Source organism: Pyrus communis, chromosome 1 (genome assembly GCF_963583255.1).
Source record: "Pyrus communis chromosome 1, drPyrComm1.1, whole genome shotgun sequence".
In the NCBI taxonomy this organism is placed as follows: Eukaryota; Viridiplantae; Streptophyta; class Magnoliopsida; order Rosales; family Rosaceae; genus Pyrus; species Pyrus communis.
In genome coordinates, this window is record NC_084803.1 from 7,497,709 (window position 1) to 7,519,179 (window position 21,471).

At 33.6% G+C, this 21,471-nt stretch overlaps 1 pseudogene; it reads right to left on the bottom strand.

Moving 5' to 3' along the window:
• Nucleotides 1–14,610: 14,610 nt before the first annotated feature.
• Nucleotides 14,611–15,824, bottom strand: LOC137734051 (UPF0481 protein At3g47200-like; annotated as a pseudogene).
• Between the last annotated feature and the right edge of the window lie 5,647 nt (nt 15,825–21,471).

Below are 21,471 nucleotides of genomic sequence, written 5' to 3' on the forward strand. Positions count from 1 at the left end.
AACTACCATTCAAACATAAAAGGCTAAAATCTTCAAGAAAACTAATGAAAATGACTTGAAATTTTTTAGTGTTAATGATAAGGACAAAATAAAGGGTAAATTGAATAGTACCATGATTGACTTTTTAATGTAAAAATGTGATTTTTCGTTAAAATGAAGAGTACCGTGGACTTTTCGTTAAAACTCTAAAAAAAAGAAAGTGAAAAATAAAATTAATTAATTTAACAAACCAAGCTAACGTGACGTCACTTGGGATTGTGACATAACCTTTTAAGGGTTAATTACACTAACACCTCCTGAGGTTTATCGTGTTTTCACAAAACTCCCTCACATTTGAAACATAACACTAACACCCCTTGAGGTTCTAATTCACTTTCACATAACCCCTTTAGGGCTAACATCACCTTAAAATAATTTCTTAAAGACAATTTTGCCCTAATTATTAATTACTTCATGAAAAATCCTTTATAAATAAATAGAATAAAAATTCAAATTAAAATCTTACATTAAACAATAAAAGAAAATAAAAGAAAATTGAAGAAATCTTGTTACCTTCTTCCTCTACGCTGTTAATTCATATCCCAATCCTCTTTTCTTAATTAGAAAAACCCTAGCAGAACAAATCTTTCTCCTATTAAATCCTTTGGGAGTTTCAGAGTATGAATGTGGTCAGAAGCCAAATCAGGTACTCTTCTCCATGTTCTTCCATATTGTTTTCTCGTCGAAATTGGTTTTAGTTTGGGTGAACAAGGAGTGAAGGAGGTTGACGAAGAGTTGGAGGTGGCGATTTGAGGGCAAGAACAGAAAGAAAAAAAAATTGAGAGAAAGATCCGAAGATGCATTGGCTTTCTATCAGTTTATTTATTTTATGGTTAATGTATGTTTTTGAAGTCCAACAAAAAAAAATCTATTTTCTTTATATTGGTTATTATTATATGTATTTTTAACAAGCCTTTTTTATTTTTTAAAGTAATTAATAATGGGGTAAATTTGTCTTTAAGAAATTATTTTAAGGTGATGTTAGCCCTGAAGGGGTTTTGTGAAAGTGAATTAGAACCTCAAGGGATGTTAGTGTTATGTTTCAAACGTAAAGGGGTTTTGTGAAAACACGATAGACCTCAGGGATGTTAGTGTAATTAACCCAACCTTTTAATTCATCTCTGACTGCCCAAGTGTAACCATATAGGTGGTGGTGGTGTAAATTTGGCTCGAAACAAGCCACAAGAGGATATGAAGAGGAATTCGGGGAATTATAACTGGTTTGGTTTGAAATATACGGAGTCCTTTTTTTTGGTTTTTGAGGTAAAAATATATGGAGTCTTTCGGTAATAAAACTCAACGGTTAAAATTCATTAAGCTCAAATACCATCCATATATTAGGCCTAAATGGTTAATTAAAGATAATATCAATGTATAATTGTACTTAACAGTGGATGCTTATAAAAGTGAAAAACATATACACACAGCCAAACTATTTAGCTAAAATAAAATTGAAACATATGTACACAGCCAAACTATTCAACTAAAGGATATTAAGAAGAAAGCTGCAGCATCCCCTTAACCGGTAAATATGAAACTAAAAGCTTCAAAACAATGGACATGTGCAAACATAGCAGGGAGAAGAAAAAAGCCAGATGAAACATCATAAATTGAAAAGTGAGTTGCTATTGGTACTAAAAATAAGTCATTAAACACGTTTAGAAGTGAAATTTATTATTTTGAGAATAAGTGCGTGATAATGTTTCGAAGTATCAATAACAGTACTTTATATTGAAAATGAAAAAAAAAAGAAGTGAACTCGAACCTGCTTTGTATACAAGAAAACAAGCAAGTTTGTACGATCAATTAGCTACTTGCTCCTCTGGTACTCTGGTAGATGAAAAACAAATATTTTTAGCAACAACGCAATGATAGGCTTGCTATATATAACCATTTCTTCTTCAATATGTTTTTGCAGAACGTATTTAATTCAGCAAATTAAACTCATGTCGTGATTTATGTAGCTATTACCCTTGTCTTTTCTTCCCTGTAAACATATGTGGTTGATGCTAATTCACCAATTAATGTAGTGACAGTCTGACAGCTTGAATTTGGAAAAGTCTTGATATTTGTGCTAGCCAGATTTATCTCACTTGTAGTACTGGATTAATTTAGCTTCTTCATAACTTATGGTGTTAATGAGAGAAATGTTTAAACAAGTCAAAGTATACAAGAAAAAGAAATACTCTCTCATAATTTAGCGCAATAATAATTGCCGCGACATGGGCTTACAGGCTTCTGTGGATGAAAGCGATGAGAGAAAACCCAGTCAAAAGAATTTGCCCTAGACAATGTTTGTGGTGGAATGGAAGAGCAACCTCAATTTAGCTTGCAAGGACAAATATATAATTAAGCTAGGGTACTTTAGGCATTTTCTATCATCTGCCTCTCTTATTCAATTGTTCATATCTTTATTTCTATTTCAACAACCAGATAATGAAAGAGTGGTGCTATCTATACACATGTTTTTATTTTATACACATTCTTCTCAAATTTTAACCGCTGGATTAAATGAACTAAAATAATTAAAAAATAGAAATTGATTTTATTATAGCTAATTTTCCAATAATTTTTAATGTGGTACTGTTAGATTATTTTAATCAAACTATAACATTCAACCAGTTTGCATGAATCCTTGTAGATCATCTCCGGATCTAATGATCCTAATCCATCAAGTCTAATCATCCAGGCTGTTGAAATTTAATCTAACGGTTAAAGTTATTATAAATTTTAAAGTAGACTCCTATTTATAACTGTTAAATCAAATTTCAACAATCTGAATTATTGAACTTGATGGATTAGGACCACTGGATCAAGAAACGATCCATGTCTCTCTTTAACCTTTGGCTGGGGACAACAATCAATAAGAGTGACATCACCAATATTACGTCATCTGGCAATGATGGTCCCTTCACACGAAAATGGAAGAACTTTCATTTAACAGACATAAATATTTGGGGCCATGAGGCTTATAATTGTAGACAGAGGCACACTGCACCAGTAGCAAGTGGTTGGATATTAATATGTGGGCTGAGGCTTTGGTACGAAAGTTTGACATGTTTTTTAAGAGGAAGAAAGAATGCGTCACCGTGCGTCGAAACCTCTTCTTTTGGACTTTATTTGTCTCTGATATTTAGACCATTTCCAATTTTTAAATTAAAATTTAAAATATTTAGTTCAAAAAATTTAAATTTTAACTTAGAAATAACTTTTTTGATCCAACCCCTTTAGATTAAAATTTTAACTTCAAATTATTAAAGAATGAATTTAGGCTATTTTTTTTTTTCTTAAAGTAACTTTTTTAAAAGAATAAATTATGTAGGCTATTATAATTTAATTTTATGAACATTTTAATCTAAAAATATATAAATTCTGGCAAATATTAAAAAATCACTAACAGACACATGAAACTCGTAAAACAATATGAAAAAAAAATATGAAACATAAAAAAGAAATTTTTTTTATTACTTTATCCTTTGGATTTAAATAAAAATTTTACCACGTAGAACGAAATTCAAATATAATTTGTTATTCAACAATGTTTTTCCAGAAAGTCCGTTCCTTCTTAGATCCCAAGCTTCCAGTCAAAACATGAAAGAAACAGAACAAAATTCTACTCAATGTTAAAATAAGAAGTGTTTCCAAAGACAAAAACAAAGAAGAAAAGGTAGGTTTTGTAGACGAGAAGTAGATTTTATTTTCCCAAAAATTAACTAGTAGATTTTGTTTTATATATTTATGAGGAGTGGGTTCGGTCAGATTGAATTAATTTGTTCTATCTACCTTTATATTTTTCCATGGCTTTGGCCACCCTCAATCATCCTCATTTTGTCGTAAGGCGCTCACAATTACTCAATTATTTTAATCCATATCAAATACAATTGCTACTTTTTAATATATTTTTCTAATCTTTGGCCACTGCTTGATTTGGTTTGTCAAATGGTGTATAAATTTTCATACCTGCTCTGTTAATGTGTTAGACCCACCCTATGTTTGAGGTTTTCGTATGCAATGCTGAAACATTTTATGCTCAAAATATATAATATTTGTCTTTTCTTTCATATTTTTTGGTAAACAATTTTGCCAAACATTTTTTCTTTTGATACTAAGTGTAGAGTATCTTTTTTTAACACTTTCGTGTCTGCAGCCAGGTTATATGATCACCTGCTCTGCTTTTATTTTCTTCAATAAAAACAAAATAATTCATTAGCTTTAATTCATTTATTCTCATTTTGTCTACAAATCATTCTACATGTTTGATTCTAACTTTTTGGTTCTTCAAATATCTGTGTGTGTGTGTGTGTATATTCTATTCTACATTCTTTTATCATTTTCAAAAATATTCTAATTTTCTATCTACCCTCTCATTTTTTTTTTAACCAACGTACGGCTGAGAAGAAAAAAAATAGAACAAAATAGTAGTATCTACAAATAATAAGTCAAAAACTCGTAGTCGTGTAGTATTTTTATGGAGTTTTGATGTCACTATGCAATTGGATAGAGTTAAGTTTAAATTAAAAAATATATATATATTTAAACTCATAAGCAAACATATATAGTACATTTTTATCAACAACAAAGAAATATTGTGATATAGGTACTTGTGATTCAGGTAGATAATACATTTAATATGTGATAGAGGTAGATTAAGAAAAATATTAAATCAATCTATATTATAGGTAAATTATGAACAAAAACCTATGGAATAGGCAGATAAACTTGTGGTATAGGTAAATTAATACAATTAATTTGTGATATAGGTAGAATATAAAGAGAGATACATTAAAAAAAATGTGATATAGGTAAATAAACACCAACGAATTTCATAGAATGAATATGATTTTCATAAGAAAACAATGATATTGATGAGAAAAACACTAAAAAGAGTTTTAGAACAAAAAAGAAGGAGAAAAGTTCAGCTACAAATTAATAATCAATGACAGTAAATTTTATAAAACAATTAATCCTATAATTAAGGTATTATGTGCATTTACATATTTACTACAATTTATAAATATTAGGGTATATTTGGTATGAAAATAAAAATAAACTAACATGTAATCCATAGGACCTATCTCAACAAAAACTTAAAGCGGACTATTTCAAATTATGGCTCACAAAATTGAACTTATATCAAGTTTACTATAAAAACAAAAACTAAAAATGCTCATCTATCTTGTATATGAGAAAAAAAATAATTCAAAAGACAAAAAGTGAACAGAAAGGAAGATGTGGGGTAATAAATGCCAACAAAGTGGGGTCATTTTAAACTTTAAAACAAACTTCATCCCTTGGAGTAAGTCTCAAATTTTCCCTTCTATTCCCCCAATTTCATTACAACCCTTGTGCTAAAATAGGATTAAGTGTTGGAACTAAAAAAAAAAAAAAAAAAACTCAATTCCCCACAAGATTTAGCCCAAAATTAGTGGTGGAGCTCACATGTGAGAGTGGAACAAAGGGAGTGTATTGAACTCGCTCAGCCCATACGCACCCATGGCCCAACACACACGCACTCACCCAGTCGCCCTATGACATGAGCCCAACGACTATTTTTGGTGATCCAACGGGCAGAATTCAAATGAATCTTAGAGATCGAACGGTCCACTTTAATTTATTTAATTTTTAGTTTTATATTTATATATTTATTGAATTCAACGGCTGAGATTAAATATAATCAAATCTAACGATCCAACTTTAAATCCAACGGCTAAAATAATTTTAAAAAAAAATATTTAACTCAAAATTCACCCAAACACTCTATAAATACCTATGTATTTGTTCAAACATCGACACAAAACTCACTTTTCTACTACAATTCTTCCAATTTTTCTTTCTACCATCTTCCAAAACCACTTCTTCCCATTTCCAAAACATCCACACAAATCTCTATCATTTGTTTCATATTCTTCCACAATGTTTCATGAGTTTCATGTGTCGATTTAGTGATTTTACAATATGTATCAGAATTTAAATATTTTTAGGTTAAAATGTTCATAAAATTAATTTAGGATAGTCTACATAATTTTTTTTTATTTTAAAAATAGCCTAAATCCATTCTTTAATAATCTATGACTAAAATTTTAAGCTAGAAGGGTTAGCAGAAAAAACTGTTTTTGGGTTAAAACCTAAATTTTCTTTGCTAAAAATTTTAGGTTTTACTCCAAGGGTTGGAGATGGTCTAAAGAGGAAAAAAAAAAAATTCAGCAAAAAACATAAGAAGATACTATCCATATATTAGGCCTAATGGTTAATTGAAGATAATACCAGTGAATAGTTGTACTTAATAGTGGATACTTATGAAACTTAAACATATATACACAACAAAACTACTCAACTCAACTATATTAAGAAGAAAGCTACAACATTCCCTTAAGGAGTAAATATGACACTAAAAGTTTCAAACCGATGGATATGTGCAAACATAGCAATGGAGAAGAAAAAAGCTAGACGAAAGATTATAAATTGAAAAGTGAGTTGTTATTGATACTGAAAATATGTCGTCTAACTCTTTTTGAAGGGAAATTATTATTTTGAGAATGTGTGCATGATAATTTGTTGAAGTATCAGTAACAATACTTCTCATATAAAATGAAAAGAAAAAAAAAATGAAGCGAATTCGCACATGTTTTGTATACAGGAAAACAAGCAAGTTTGCAGGTTGATTTGCCTCTTGTAGATGAATTAGAAAACTCAATACATATTACTTGTGTGACATCTCGTCCCAAAATTCATGTTAACGTACGTGTGAAATTACAACTTTGCCCCTAGTTCGTTTCGTTTACGTTTAGTGGTGTTTTGTGTGGTGTTGGCATGTGTTGGGCCACACACACACACACACACACTGTCACTCTCCCTCTCCCTCTGTCTTTTCCCTGTCTGTTTCTCTCTCTCCCGAGTCCTCTTTCCTTCCTCTTCCTTCTGAAAACGTACGGACACACACCAAGAACCATCAAACCTTAGCAGATCGAGGGAACTAACTACACCCTCGAACTCGTGAGGCTGAGAGGAACACAGTCGTACCATTTTCAGGTAAGAACTTCACCGTTTTCACGTCGTTTCGACAATGGCAGATTTGTGTACTGTTCATGCAAAAATTATTCATCACGTTTTTGGGATTTTGAAGCTCGTAGATGTCTTAGTGAGGTTCCCAGGAGTCCCGGAGTAACTCGTTGGACGAAATTGGACGTCGGAATAGCCTGGTTCGAAGTTGACCGGTTTTTGAGTTTGGAGACAGGTATGATCTCGTGATTTTTAGGCTTTAAAAGTGGTTTATCGTTGTTCTACTAGTTCTAGGTTTTAATTTGGTGCAAGAATCGTGAAAAATGGTGGAGAAACGAGTGAGAAAACGTAGGTTGCAGGTTTTCCAGTTTCTAGCGCCGGCGACGTCGCCGGAGGTTCGCCGGGGAAGGTGACGGAATATTCCTGACGCCGTTGATGGAATCCGTTAGAACTAACGGAATATTCCTCACGGCGTCAGTTGACGCCGTCAGCGTGCCAGGCACGTGCCTGCGCTTGGCCGGCGCGTGGGGGCGCGTGCGGCGGAGGAAATTTTTTCTAAAAATATGGTTGTGATCCTGAGGTTGTGTAGAGCACGTTGGTATATTCATTTGTCCATTTTGAGCAATGTATGAGAAGTTATTACGAGAAGTTGGTTATGTGCTTTTAAATTAACGTTTTTGTAGTTATTTCGCGTATAGGTGATACGTACCCCGAGGACGAGTGTGGTCACTCGAGGCAGGGGGGCTACGACCTTCCACTTACCAGTGAGTGGGCTTTTGGTTTTCCGTATTTACCTATATACATTTATATTCCCAGAAATGGTTTAAAAAGGGTTATTTGTGTTATGCCATGCACCATATTATCATTCTTTATGCATCATCACATGCATTAGTAGTTGCATATATATATATATATATATATATATATACATATGCATATTGGGTGCTGTGGACGCACAGGTAAGTGCCAGGTAAATGTTATTCATATTTACATTCAGTAGTAGTTTGAGATGCTTAGAGAGCTCCTAACTTGCACCCCCGGTGTTAGTGCTCCCGCCCAGAGTAGGGCACAGTCCTTCACGTGATGTTCACCTCCCGCACCACACGCTCAGCTTGGATCCAAGTTAGGTGCACAGTCCTGTCGTACAGACCACATTAGGTGGTTCCGACTCGTAGGTGACCCGCGATTATTCGCACAGCCTTCACGTGATCGTAGCACTAGAGCGTATATATATGTTACACCCAGGCCTGTCGTACAGACCACTTTAGGTGGTTCCGACTCGTGGGAAGGTTCAGTTATTGAGTTTGAGATTTGAGCTCTATATGCAGCCGTACAGGTCACGTTAGGTGACTCCGGCTGCCAGATTACATGCTATTGTTATGATTTATACCTGAGCACTTGCATTGTTTTATGAGATTCCGACATGGCATATTCTTGAGCATGATTGGCATATTCTTGAGCATGATTGGCATATCTTTGAGCATGACTGGCATATCTATACATACGTATATACGTTATTTTCTGGGAAGTATACAGGTTTTACGGCGAGGGGTTAGATTGCGTTTTACTAAATGGTTTTAGAAAATATTTGTTTTTGCCCACTCAGGCTTTTGTTTTGCGCCCCTCCAGGTTCTAGTTGCTTAGCAGTTTCGGTGGTTTCCCAGAGGGTTCTCCTGGCTTTTCTGACAGATACTCACCAGCGTAGGATCACCTTCGGGTGTACTATTGTCGCATCCTTTCTTTTGGACTGCTGTAGACTTGCTCTGAACTTGTGTCTCACATACGCTAGCACTTGTTTAGTACTTTGTATGCTGGTTTTTAATTATTCGTACTTTTATATTACTGTTTTATTAGCTTCCGCACGTGCACATGGTTACGTCACCTTCGTGTGACGGCCAGCACGCCCTGATCTCGGTCGGGGTGTGTCAACTTGCTCATCTGGTAGATAAAAAATAAATTTTCTTATAACAATAGCAAGATGATAAGCTACCTATATATAAGCATTTCTTCTTCAATATGTTTTTGCAGAACGTGTTTAATGGGCCATATTAAATTAACGCCGTGATTCATCATATAGCTACCTAACCTTTGTCTTTCCTTAACTAAAAACAAAAGTGCTTGAGACTAATTGTCCAATTAATGCGGTGACAGTTTGACAAAACGTAAATTTGGAAAAGTCTCGATATTGTGGTAGCCAGATTTATCTCACTTGTTGTGATCCATTAATTTAGCTTCCTCATAACTTAGAAAAGAAGAAGAAAAAAAAAAATTGATATTGGTACTCTAAATTTTTCATTTACATTCATAATTTTTTATATTTAGAAGAAGAAAAAAAACACTTATAAAAAGTGTAAAAAAAAAATTTTCAAATACCAATAACATTTCTCAAAAAAAACATTCCTTCACTTGTAGCACAATAATAAATAATAATTGCCGCGAGATGGGATTAGTGGTTTATCGGGATGAGAGACATGAGGGCAAATCCAACCAACAGGATTTGCCTTGGACAATATTTGTGGTGGAATGAACGAGCAACTTCAGTTTGGCTTGCAAAGACAGCTATATAAGGAAGGGTACTTTAGGCCTTTCCTATCCTCCACCTCCATTATTTACAATGTTTGAAATTTCTCTGATACAGTTAATATTTCTGTAAAAATATCAAAAAAATCAGAAAAAGACATGGGGGAGTGAAGTCTAAACTTCAAAAGATATTAGAGAAACCCTTAAATTTAAAATAAAATTGACAGTTTTTGTTAATGTTTTCGACATATTAGTTAAATATTGATAAATTGTCATATGATATTTCCTAAAATTTCAAATTTTTTTTTAATAAACGATATTATTTACACTAAGAGAGTGGGGGAGTGAGCTAAGACCCTCACAATAAGCTAACAATAATATAGTTCAAATTTGTATTTGGCGATAATCGAATCTAAAATCTTTTACTTATAAATAAAGATAAATATTATTATATCATAGTACTAAACAGCAAGTTTTAACAAATTTTTATTAAAATCAACCGATATCGTTATATCGATATTTTTATAAATTTGTATATTGATATATTTTTTTATAATTTAACGTAGTACTGCTAGCGTTAGATTCATTCAATCAAACTACAAACAGTCAAACGAGTTCTCAAGTTGTGTACAAATTGATGGAACGTGATATTCATCAAGATTACATCATCTGGCAATAATGGTCCCTTCACGTGGAGATGGAGGACCTTTCATTTAATGGACGAATATAATTGGGAGGCAGATTGTCTGCTCTCCGGAGTCGATGCTATTCTTATTTTTTACTTATTTATGACGTAATTGTTAAATCATGTTAATATTTTATATTTTTATTACTTTTTATCTTATTATTTTTATAAAAAAAATCAATATAAAATATTGACGTAGTTTAACCATGATCACATAAAAAATGAGAAGATGGAAAGGACATCCAAGGCCATGACCTATGGTCCCTTCACCTATGAGGCATGCAAACTACCATTCAAACATAAAAAACTAAAATCTTCAAGAAACAAAATATGCATCCCTCTTTTGATTCTGTTTCTTCTATTTTGAATCGGTCCAAAGATTAGAAACAATAAACATGAATCAGGATCCTCTCCTGAGCTAAGGGTGAGAATCCTCCTAAACAAGCTCCTTGTACCATTCAAATTTTATTCATCTAAAAAAAGATCGGTTTGGGTTTCGGGATCTCATACTGATTCAGCCAGTCTCCTGTAAGAACTTGTAAGCGAGCTCTATTATTGAAGATTTGAAGGCAGCCACCCAGCATTTTCCAAGTTAAAAGTGACACGAGGAGCGCTTTTAGTCAGACTGAATTAAAGCCCTTATAATTTTCCATGGCTACAAACCTGTTTCTATTTGGTGCAGAAAAGTAATGCATGAGTTGAATGCAGTAGGGAGCTTCTTATACGTATGCAAGCTAGAAATCACTTTTCTGTTTTTCTTCGGCCTAAGGACGCGTTTACTAATCCGTAATTAAATTGAGAAGAATTGAATTGAAAAGGAATTGGATTGATGAGGAATTGAAGTGAGATGGAATCAGAATCGGATTCCAGGTGAAGTTGTTTACTAAAACTGTCCGGAATCGGAGTAGGAATAATGTTGAGTTCATATAAGTTGTTTACTAATTTACTTCAATCGGAATAAAAACTCGGTTGATTACTATATTGCCCTTACATAAATAAATTATTTTCACACTAATTAATTAAATTTATATAATAAAATTTATCTATATAAAAATATATAAATAGGTTTTATTTATTTATTAAAAGATGACATGAATGATGACACATCTCAACCAAAATCAAGGCGTGCTGGTCGTCACGTGAGGGTGACGTAGCCGTGTGCACAGTGCGAAAGCAATAATAATAATAAAATTACGAATAAATAAAAACCAAACCACTAGATAAACTAGTTAAGGTAATACGCTAGTATGAGACTAAATGTGACAAACATAATCAGAGCACAAATAGCCTAAGTGAAGTCCAGAAGAACGAATACTAATTAGGGGCTTTTAGATCCAGGTCCAAAAACATAGATGGTTTTTAGGAGTGAGTCCAATTACCTAATTATATGTATTTATTTATTTTTAATGCTCACTTTATATTTTCTAAAAATATTAAAAATCAATTAAAATCTTCTAATATTATGCATTTTCAACCCCAAAAAAATATAATTAATATCTTATAACAATATATATATATATATTGACATAAATCTATCAGCAAATCATTATATCCTAACTCAAGTAACAAATATATGAATGTATATCATACCTATAAGTAAGCTATGAAACCTAACTAAAAGGTAGAAAAAACATAATATATCTACAAGCAAAACATATGAATCTTACTTGATTATAAAAAAGAATCTGTCATATAGGTAGATAAATATAATTAACCTGTAATATAGGTTGATTATAAAAATAAAAACTAAAATCTATAAATAGGGTTTAAAACGAGATAAAGAACAAGAAAGAACAAAAAAAAAACAAAAAAAAAAAATTAATAATCAAAGAAATAATTAGGAAGAAATTTGATTTTTTTAATAAATCTTATCATTGAAGAGATAATTATTGATAATAAAATAATAAGATTTAAGGAATTGGACTTATTTTAATAAATTGGACTATTTCTACTATTGGCTCAAAAAATTGGACCTATATCAAGTTTTCCCTACTAAACTAATTATACAACACCCAAATGTGATCCTACATTGGTGATAATCTGTCAGGGATGCCGTGAATTCTTCGTAAGCCACCAAAAGAGCGCTCCAAACTAGAACCTGGAGGGGTGCAAAACAGAAAGTGTGAGTGGGCAAAAACAAAGCTTTTCAAAATCATTTCATTTCTCAAAAGTTCTAACCCCACTCTGTAAAACCTGTATAGTTTCCCAGAAAATAGAACATATATATACCCAAATCCAAATCCAAATCCAGAAACAATCAAAACTCTAAATCGTAAATCCCTAATTCAACATGCATCCTAAATAGAAAATTAATCCCTAAATAGAAAGGATTACATGTGTCTTTTTGATTTTGGCTTAAACATAACCATGTCACTAAATTAAGTCTATATAAAGGGGGGGTGTTGGGGGGGGGGGGGGGGGGGGGGGGGGGGGGGAGGGGGGCGCAGGGGAGATATTTGAAGGGAGAATGAGATAAAGGAAATAACGGGGAAATTAAAGGAAAGAACAAAATTTTGTGACCTTTTCTACTTGTGTCAATATATAATTTAGGTTGGGTTTTTCAACATTAAGCAAAGGAGTGTCTAGCTTTTGAGTAATTTATGTGGATTAACTTTTGAGGAGTGTTCCTTAAGATTTGGTGCTTTTATGGCTCATTAGTGAACGCAATGAAAAGACCAATTAAATGAAACTTATGAATCTCACTATGACCTTCTTTCTCATGGTGAAAAGCTACAATGAGACTTTTTCTCAACATATTATTTATTTATTTTATTTTAGGTACAAAAGAGATATTATTTAGGGTAAAGTACAAAAAACTACCTCAACTATTAGCGTTACGACACTTTCATACCTCATCTTTTAAAATTGACAATGTCATACCTCATCTTACGAATTTGTGTCAATGTCATACCTTCCGTTAGCTTGGCCGTTTATTTCTCAGTTAAATGCTGATGTGTCTTGATCCGGAACCCATTTTTTATTAAAAAATTATTAAAAACTAAAAAAAATCATTTAATATTTTTAAATATTAAAATAATAAAAAAAATTATTTGGAAAAAAAAAAAAAAAAAAAAAAACCAACATCACAACATCAGTCGTCCCCTTCCCCCCTTCTCTCTCTTCTCCCCATCTTCATCTTCTTCCCCCTTTCTGTAATTGCAGCCCAGAAAAAAAGAAGAGAGGAAAAAAAAAATCAATTTGTTTTCCCCGTTCCCCACCCCCTCTTCTTCCCGCACCCACTCTCCGCGCCCAACCTCTCCACCTTCGCACCCACCCTTTGCACCCCAACCTCGCACCCATAAAACAAAAAAAAAAAAAAAAAAAAAAAAAAAACCCAGATCCGAACGAACTGGGTTTTGTTTTTTTTTTTTTTTCTTTCTTCCTTCTCTATTCTTCTTCTTGTTTTTCTTTCGCGCAGGGTGGGTGGGTATTTGGGGTGGGTTGGGGTTGGGGTTGGGGTTGGGGTTGGGGGGGGGGGGGGGGGGGGCCGAGAGTTTCCCTTTTTTTTGTCTTCTTCTTCTTCTTCTTCCTCCTCCTCCTCCTCCTTTAGGTTGGGTTGGGGTTGGTATTTTTTTTTTTTTTTTTCGCGTCCTTCTCCTTTCTTCATCTTGTTTTTCTTTTGCAGGTGGGTTTTTTTTTTTTTTGGGGGGGGGGGGGGAGAGGACGAGAGTTTCTCAATTTTTTTTTTTTTTTCCTTCTTCTTCTTTCTTCTTCTTCTTCTTCTTCTTCTTCTTTCTTCTTCTTCTTCCTCCTCCTTTGGGTTGGGTTGGGGTTGGTTTTTTTTTTTTTTTTTTTTTTCCCTTCTTCCTCCTCCTCCTCCTTCTTTTTGGGTTGCAGGGGGTTGGGTTTGTGGTGGGGGAAGGGAGGACGAACTGGGTTTGGTTTGGGTTTTTTTTTTTTTTTTTCTCTTCTTCTTCGTCTGAAGATGGTGAAGAGAGAGGGGGACGAAAAGGAGAGGTTTATTTTTTATTTTTTTATTATTTTAATATTTAAATAATATTAAATGATTTTTTTTTTATTTTTAATAATATTTTATTAGTTTTTTTAATAAAAAATGTGTCCCGAATCAAGCCACGTCATCATTTAACTGAGAAATAAACGGCCAAGCTATCAGAAGGTATGACATTGACACAAATTCGTAAGATGAGGTATGACATTGTCAATTTTAAAAGATGAGGTATGAAAGTGTCGTAACGCCAATAGTTGAGGTAGTTTTTTTGTACTTTACCCTATTATTTAATTTCATGCATAGACAAGCTGCTGCAAATTAACAAGTATGTATATATAGAGCACACTAGAAATTAAATGGGAAATAACAGGGAGAAGTTAATTGGAAAACTACGGAATGCCTAACTTAGTGTTGATGCTTAGCGAGCAATAGACCACACCGTTTGTATGAAAGTGAGTATGATGAGAAAAGTAGCAGCAATGACAGAAATAGTTTTCTAAGGTGTGTTGAAATATTTTTGTTTCAGATCTGCCTTCCATTTGTTCCACGGCTTTTCGTAGTAGTCGTTGAGGTCCTTCGCAACACTAGCATAATAGAATTCATCTCTGAACACCAAAACACCTTTGCCAAGGCTGTTAATCCGAGTAGACACCACATTGTTGTCACCAAGCAGATTTTCAACAATTCCATTCTTGACAAGAAATTCCACATCATTTGGGGTGTTCACCAAATTATCCATGAGGATGATATAATCATTGAAGTAGTTGCAATCGCAATGGCATTGCTCAAAGGCAACGAGGTTTCGGAGTACACACTCTGTGTGATCCTGTATTTTTAGATTTGGAATTTTCAAAATTCCATCTTTGAAACATATATCAAATAGATTATTGTTTGATCTTGCCTCAAACTTGACTCCTGCCTGGTGTAGTTTCTTCATGCTGGGTACAGAGTTTCGACTGAATCTCGATTTTCATTCCCTTCCTCATCCGTTGGTGAATTTAAAGTTCTAATCAAATCAACAACATGATCTACTTTAAAACTAGAAGAAGATCCCGAATCATCTCTTCTCACATATAAACTCGTTGATACCTTGCAGAAAGTGTAAGAGAGGTCAAATACTGAAGGCATCGTCACCGGCACCTCCGCAGTGGCAAAGAGATCCTCAAGAATGAAAAATGGCAGCTGATTTTCAAGCAAAAGCATATCATGTCTTATAATTGTTTTCAACCATGGTTTGTAAAAGATGCGGTCATTGCTATTGGTATCAACGAGTTTATCACTGCTCAACTCAATGGTCTACGCATAGCAACTGCGCAATTCCGCTTCCTTGCCCTTTATTTTCGTTACATAATCTGCCAAGCGGACCTTTGTCCGATCTAAAAAATACTGCAGGTACCTCTTCTTGTGTTCCTCCATCACTTCTAAGCCTTTCGTGCCATGGTGAATTGGACCTATAGAGACTACTCGAGGTGTGTAGGCCTTTTCATTTGCACACCGTAGTTCTTCAGTAACTCTGTAGATACAACACGGAGCAGAAAACGGAAGCAAACCATCCAACTCCTTACTCGTTGAAGTTACTAATTGAATGTGGGGGCTTTCAACGTCATGTGGAGCTTCGTTGATTCCTTCCATTTAATGCTGATATCTTTGTTGTTTCAAATCCTAATTGCTGACAACGAGATGATGATCACTGACACAACAAGAAACAAAATTTTCGATAATAGATAAAATTAATCCAAGAATTGTAAAATATACACACCCAAAAAAAGTAAATTTTATTTTATATATTTATGAGCTCGCTTAGTCAAATTTAATTAATTTCTTCTATCTACCCTCTTATATTTTTTTTAAATCAACGTGGAATGAGAGAAAAATATAGAGCAAAATAGTAGAATCTGCAAATAATAAGTCATAAACTTGTATTCTTGTAGTATTTTTATAGAGTTGCCATGTCCCACTATGCAATTCAAAGAGTTTTTTTTTTTTTTTTTTTTTTTTTTTTTTGATCTTTTCGCAACAAAAAAAAAAACTAACAAATATTCGACAATAAAAAAAACTAAAATTAACAAATCATTGAATTGTCCATTTATTCAATTATTTGAAAACATGTCTCTATAGGCAAACAAATAATATTTTCTCTCTACAGACGTCAAAAAAACAAAACTATTTGAGTTAACAAACAAAACTAATCCGACAATAAAGAAAAAACTAACAAATCATTGACGTAACCCCTTAATTCGTCACCGACAGCTCAAGCGGAGCCATATAGATGTTGGTGTGTAAAGTTGGGGATGTGGGGAGGCATTTCACATTGGGGAAGTATACTAATAATTCAAAAATTAAATATAAGTAGTTCATTCCTAATTATACGGTGTCTTTTGATGATAACACTTCACAGTTGAGGTTTATTGAGCCGGATGGCATCTATATATTAAGCCTAAGTGGTTAATTAAAAACAATATATAGTAGTACATGTTGTACTAAATAGTGGACACTTATAAAGCTGAAACACACATACACAACCAAGCTATTCAACTCAAAGATATTAAAAAGAAAGCTGCATTATTGAAGATGATCAAACAAATTAAAAATATCAAATAACATAAATTAACCAAGAATGTAGAAAAATAATCAAATCAAAATATAATAGTCAACCAATTTGCATAAATCACTAGCTCAAGTTGTGCACAAATTGATGAAATGTGACATTCATATGAGAAACCAATCCGTTCTTATCTCAAACATTAACCTTCTTAACTTCGGCTGATGACAACAATCAATAGCAGAGTGACATCAACAAGGTTACGTCATTTGGCACATGAAGATAGACAAACTTTCATTTAACAAACTATATAATTGGGGGCATGAGGCCAATAATTGTAGAGCAGAGGCATGCATACAACCATTCAAATATAAAAAACTAAAATCTTCAAGAAACAAAAAATGCATATCCCTGTGTTATTTTGTTTTTATCCTTTGATTGTTCAAAGACTAGAAATAATAAACACGAATGTGTAAAGAAAGAAAAGTTGTACGCAAAATCACTTCATAGCAGATATGAAAGGTATTGAGCTTCTATTCAAACTTAAGTGCAATGAAAAACATATCAACTTTTTCCAAATAATAGCACATCTTCAGAAAATTAAAGGACTTTTCATGTGCTTATAAAGAGTTGGCTACTCCCCGATTTACAAATTGATTTTATTAGGGTAAAACCTTAATAATTTATTCAATACAAAAGGTAGACAGGTTGATCAATCAATTTCTTCGAGCTACCTACCCTTATTTTTCTTCCATTATAAAAATATATGGTTGATTTAATTCAATATTCAAAATCGTTAATTGATTTGACACGTATGGACAGAAAAACAATATCTAAATTGAATGATTTTTTTTTTTTTTGGCAAATATGATCTTTGAATAATGACAAAGATAGTGAACGGTTTTAATTGTGAAGTTCATAAGTCGAAGATACATTAATCATAAGTGAGGAAAAAAAAAAAGGTTCTCCGGAGGAACACAAGCATTATCTGCTATTTAATTATGATCATTAATGTGACATCCCACATCGCCCAGGGGAGTGATCCTTAAATGTATATTCTCATCCCTACCTAGCACAAGGCCTTTTGGGAGCTCACTGACTTCGGGTTCCGTAGGAACTCTGAAGTTAAGCGAGAATGGGGCTTGAGCAATCCCATGATGAGTGACCCACTGGGAAGTTGCTCGTGAGTTCCCAAAAACAAAACCGTGAGGGAATGGTAAGCCCAAAGCGGACAATATCGTGCTACGGTTGTGGAGTGGGCCCGGGAAGTGGTCCGCCCCGAGCACATCACATCGCCCAGGGGAGTGATCCTTAAATGTATATTCTTATCCCTACCTAGCACGAGGCCTTTTGGGAGTTCACTGGCTTCGGGTTCCGTATGAACTCCGAAGTTAAGCGAGAAGGGGGCTTGAGCAATCCCATGATGGGTGATCCACTGGGAGGTTACTTGTGAGTTCCCAAAAACAAAACCGTGAGGGAATGGTAAACCCAAAGCGGACAATATAGTGCGACGGTGGTGGAGCGGACCTGGGAAGTGATCCGTCCCGGGCGGGGATGTGACAATTAATCATGGATGATTAAAGTTTATTTTGATTAAGAAAAATTCCTACTATTCGTGGATAACTTGAAGAAACTTAAAAGAAATATGGAGGGTTCTTAAGAAGAAAATATGTGGCTTTGGCAACCAAGCCAAATTCAGTACAATAAATAGAAAATGTTATAGTGCATGTATATTTTTTTTGTCAAATTATAACGCATGTATTTAGAATTGAGATAACTAGATGTAGTTGAAATGACTAATCATTCGAAATCCAATGATTGTATTCCTTTCCTTGTTCAAATTATAGCACCCATGAATTTAATAGTCTAAACAAATAATTGTACCTTATAGTATCGTCTAAAGTCCTACAAAATCGACTTTAATTATAGAGAAAAGATAAGAAGACTTTATCAAAGTGGAATTCTCAGTGGATTCTCTGTCATCTTATATTTTTGACACAATTCTCGTGTCATCGTTATAAAACATTGTATAAAAAAACATAAGGTGATGAAGGGTCTATAGAGAGTTCCACTTTTGGAAAGATTTTTCAATGCGTTAAAAAATTAATAATATAAAAAATAAAATTTCTCACCACTTATATAATTACACGTAATGTACCACTTGTGTTACGAGCACAGAAAAAAAAATTCTTTCACTTTTAAGAGAGTCTCCTTAACATTTCTCTGAATAATAAACCCATATGTGCCAGAAAAGCTTACCAGAAATCAAGACTTCCTCTGTCGAAAGAATTTGAGGCTTGCAGGTTATAAATTATTGTAAAAGGAAACATTATATGGTACTAGCAAAGAGCGCATTCTTTGTGTGTATGAACAATTTCTCGTAATAAGTACATATATTTTTTAATGTTACATAATTACTGTTTTGTCCTCCTTATGTAAATATTGTGTAACAAAAGTGAGGGTAAAATTGAAAAAATAAGTATAAAAAGGGTAAAATAGGGACATGATTATCATTTTGTCAAAATGTACAAAATTACTAAAGGGGATCAATATGAAACTTTTTTACCTTCACATTCTGACAGTTTGACCATAGTAGAATAGGGCCGTAAGTGCATATTTTCGATGATTTCACAATACTCACGGGGGACTCCATAAGATATATACAGAGTGAATAAATTATGGGAGCGACGAGATGCACATCATCAGTTTGTCTAGTGAATCCAGTCTCCATTAGTTGGATCGTTGAAGGAGGTTGTTGGAAACAGATCAACAAGGTTGCATCTATAAATTGATTATTGATCTAATGATAATATAAAATCACAATATAGACTAATAGATACAAAACGAAAAACATAGCAAGTATATATGTACATGATTCAAAACTGAAATTTGAATAATTATGGCATCTGAATTTGTGGTTGAATTAGATCGCCTGAACTATAGTGTTTGTGTCTTTTTTGTGAAATAGTTTGGATTCTGATAAGTTGTTAATAAGGCTTACGTGACGACCATGTGAACAAGGCCAGCCTCATTGGATTTCCTAATGAACATTATAGAAACTATTTGTATTGTTATTGATTCATTGAATTCTTGTATTTCATGGGGTAAAGTGAGATGAATGTTGAATTTCAGAAGACGTTGATGTAAATAAAGGCTTTTCTTTTTGTAGTACTTAATTTCAGAACCTTAAAAAGTAATGTTAGTTTACATCAAATTCTTTACACTAAAGATTGGCTAAAGAAAGTAAAGGACGTGAGTACCAACTAGCTATTGGTTAGTAAGCTTCTCAAGTTTATATGACCTAAATACTCACATTGATATGTAGTCGATTGCAGAACTAGAATATTGTTGTTTTCGTGATAAGTAATTTAAAGAGTACATTCAGAAAATGGATTTGTTCTTGTTGTTGTATTCAACAAGTTCATGCAACTTTATTCTTCTATTCCGATGTCCTCACAAAGAGTAGCAAAATAGAAGTACTTTGCAGCAATTCCTTATTCCATGCTCAACAAGCAACTGTTCATCCTTTTCAGTGTTCACGAAATACTTCATATGATGATGACAAGCTAGTTTTTGGCTGATCCCGCTTTAAACTTGACTACCGCCTGGTGTAACTCTGTGATGCCATCATTTTCTTTTTACCCATGTTAAGTTTGAGTTATTACAGGTATGCCATCAATTTTACAAAGTATATATTCCTAATTTTTTTGTTATATTTTTTTCTTCGTTCTCCCTTCTCGCTCTTATCTCTGTCACTCAGCTAATGACGACGGCGAGCTATTTCCGTTCGAAAGCCGGCGAGTTGGACCTCACCGTTTCACCAATCGTCTCCCTTTCATCTTCGGAACAAGAAACACCAGTCGCATGCATCGATTCGTTAGGGTTTCGAAGAGGATATTCGAAAACTCCTCAAGAGTTTTCCGACGTTTTTGTGACGATTCCGGCGAAGATCGGCGTCGAGGTTGGTCTCAAGCTATTCCTTAGAACCTCAGGTACCTTCTGCATCTTTCGCACTCAATGATCTGCTTCAAAATTTTGATTTAATATAATTGGGTTTTAGTTACTTTTTCGTGGATTTTTTCCTTTTAAGTTTCTGGGTTGTGCACAAATTTTCGTTAAATTTGTGGCTTTTTTTGGTGTGATTTTATCTGAAAGTTATGGTTGCCTTGAAGGATGGTAAGCCCCCTCACTCTCCTCTTTCTCTCTCTCTCTTTCTCTCTCTCTCTCTCTCTCTCTCTCTCTCTCTCTCTCTCTACACTTGTGTAGATTATATTTTGTTTGATTGCAGAGCTTTTGGTTCTTAAAAATCTCCAATTTTTTTTATATTTGGTTTCGTCTTAATTTTATTTATTATTGATTGTTGCCTAAAAATCTATGAAGGGTTTGCTCTTTTGATCGTGGACTAAAAGATTTGAATGAATTATGATATTCTCTTTAACTTTAACTAGCTTCAAATAGAAGCTCTGAGTTTTCATTTCTATGGAAGCATGGCTGAAAACTATCCCTAAAAGATCTGTATTTTAATAGTTAATTCATTTTGGACCCTGGAATACGAGTATCAAACGCTTCATGGATAGCATTGCAACTTCCAGATCATGCTGAAAGTAGAAAGCGCTTTTGGCTCATATTAAAGCAGTTGATAAAGTTGTTCTTCTTGCTTGATATTTAGTTCGTATTTTGATCTTCGACCAAATTCCCAGAATCAATCCAACATAAATATGTTTTTCATTACTCTTT